The sequence below is a fragment of the Condylostylus longicornis genome, unplaced genomic scaffold (genome assembly GCF_029603195.1).
Source record: "Condylostylus longicornis isolate FDR11 unplaced genomic scaffold, ASM2960319v2 ptg000502l, whole genome shotgun sequence".
NCBI lineage: Eukaryota > Metazoa > Arthropoda > Insecta > Diptera > Dolichopodidae > Condylostylus > Condylostylus longicornis.
Window position 1 is genome coordinate 30,001 of NW_026578460.1, and position 2,500 is coordinate 32,500.

General features: G+C 25.9%; 2 pseudogenes; both read left to right on the top strand.

Moving 5' to 3' along the window:
* Nucleotides 1-764: 764 nt before the first annotated feature.
* On the top strand, nucleotides 765-948 carry LOC129617328 (5.8S ribosomal RNA; annotated as a pseudogene).
* A 290-nt stretch (nucleotides 949-1,238) lies between these two features.
* LOC129617343 (large subunit ribosomal RNA) overlaps nucleotides 1,239-2,500 on the top strand; it is a 4,018-nt pseudogene continuing 2,756 nt past the window's right edge.

Below are 2,500 nucleotides of genomic sequence, written 5' to 3' on the forward strand. Positions count from 1 at the left end.
ATAAAACAATATACGATCATTTATAATAAAAGTAACCATCTGAGTATCGAGTGTGATATGGTAAGGTAAGGAATGATTAGTAAATATTAATGTAGCAAATAACACTAAAACTACTATATTTGTATAACCATTATTTATAATGCGATTATAATCTAATATAGTAGTAATGATATTATATTTGTATAACCATTATTAGAAATAATAATGAGATTATATTCTAATATAATAAAATATTATAAATATCTATATTATATTTATAAATATGGAAATTTTATATATTAAATAATGATTTTTAAAACGAAGAGGTGTCAAAATGTCCATGAAACTCTAGAATTAATGATTATATCATTTATTCGACCTTTATTGGATACGATATGTATATTTTAATAAATATATGTATCTGATACTGTTATATATTTATTGCAAATATATAACATTAATAGTATCAAAGTGTATCCCCCCTGAAATAATATAATATAAAAAAAATAAAAATCATTATATTAATTATATAATATGGAAGTATTTTAAATAAAACAATATACGATCATTTATAATATAGAAAATATATAAAAATATATTCTTACGTTGTTGTCCATATATTATGGTAATAACTTTTCTTGTATAAAACAGTTGGGATACGGATAAAAGGAAAGTTAGAGACATTCGCAGCACATAGATTATATTATTTATATATTTTAATATGTTTTAGAATGTATATATATTATCGATATATATCTGACGAAAATAAAAAAAAAATTTTATAAAACTCTAAACGGTGGATCACTTGGCTCATGGGTCGATGAAGAACGCAGCTAACTGTGCGTCATCGTGTGAACTGCAGGACACATGAACATCGACATTTTGAACGCATATTGCAGTCCATGCTACAGAGTATATAAATTTATTAAAAAATTTAATACTGCATGGACTACATATGGTTGAGGGTTGTAAGAATAATTTAATAAAGTTGCTTATAATATAATTTTAAATTATATTATTTATAGCACATGATATATTACTGGTAGGAATACCATAATATTAAAATTCAATTATATATATTTTACTTATATTATAAAATATAATAAAAAAATAAGTATATCCTAGTATTAATAAATTAGTATTAATACATTAAAGAGGAAAACTTATATAAAATTATATTATTTATAATATAAACAATACAGTAACTTATATATATTTAGTTTTCAACTAAAAAGAAAAATTAAAAATATTCTTAAAAACAACCTCAACTCATATGAGACTACCCCCTGAATTTAAGCATATTAGTTAGGGGAGGAAAAGAAACTAACTAGGATTTTCTTAGTAGCGGCGAGCGAAAAGAAACTAGTTCAGCACTAAAGGATTTTGTTTATACAAATATCCGATGTAGTGTATGGAATATCTATATTCTAATATGAGAAATTAACAGTCTAAGTCCTTCTTAAACGAGGCCATTTACCCATAGAGGGTGCTAGGCCCGTATGACGTTAATGATTATTAGAAGATATTTCCAAAGAGTCGTGTTGCTTGATAGTGCAGCACTAAGTGGGTGGTAAACTCCATCTAAAACTAAATATAACCATGAGACCGATAGCAAACAAGTACCGTGAGGGAAAGTTGAAAAGAACTCTGAATAGAGAGTTAAATAGTACGTGAAACTGTTTAGAGGTTAAGCCCGATGAACCTAAACATCCATGAAATATGAAAAATTCAACATTATAAATATTATATAATTATATAATAATGATGGTGTGCAATTTTTTCATATATGGACATTGCAATCTGTTAATAAATATATATTTATCATAAGATATATTTAAAAAGTTTATTTTATATATGAAAATTTATTTTCTATATAATATAATTTAAATATTATCGGATAAATAATTGACAGATAAAAAATCAATATAATGCGTAAATTATATATTATTATAATTTTATAATATTATATTAATTTATATATTAATATAATTATTATATGCATTAATATGATTAGCAATGCTATAGATTTAGGATACCTTCGGGACCCGTCTTGAAACACGGACCAAGGAGTCTAACATGTGTGCAAGTCATTAGAATTTATTTTAAATAAAATCTAAAGGCGTAATTAACTTAACTGTTAATATGGGATTAAATTATATATATAATTTTATATATATAATATCAATCCTGGGGCGTTCTATATAGTTATGTATATAAATAATTTTTAATTATTTTTTATACCTCTAACTAGAACGTACCTTGAGCATATATGCTGTGACCCGAAAGATGGTGAACTATACCTGATCAGGTAGAAGTCAGGGGAAACCCTGATGGAAGACCGAAACAGTTCTGACGTGCAAATCGATTGTCAGAATTGGGTATAGGGGCGAAAGACCTATCGAACTATCTAGTAGCTGGTTCCCACCGAAGTTTCCCTCAGGATAGCTGGTGCATAAAAATATTATATAAAATAATCTTATCTGGTAAAGCGAATGATTAGAGGCCTTAGGGCCGAAACGAC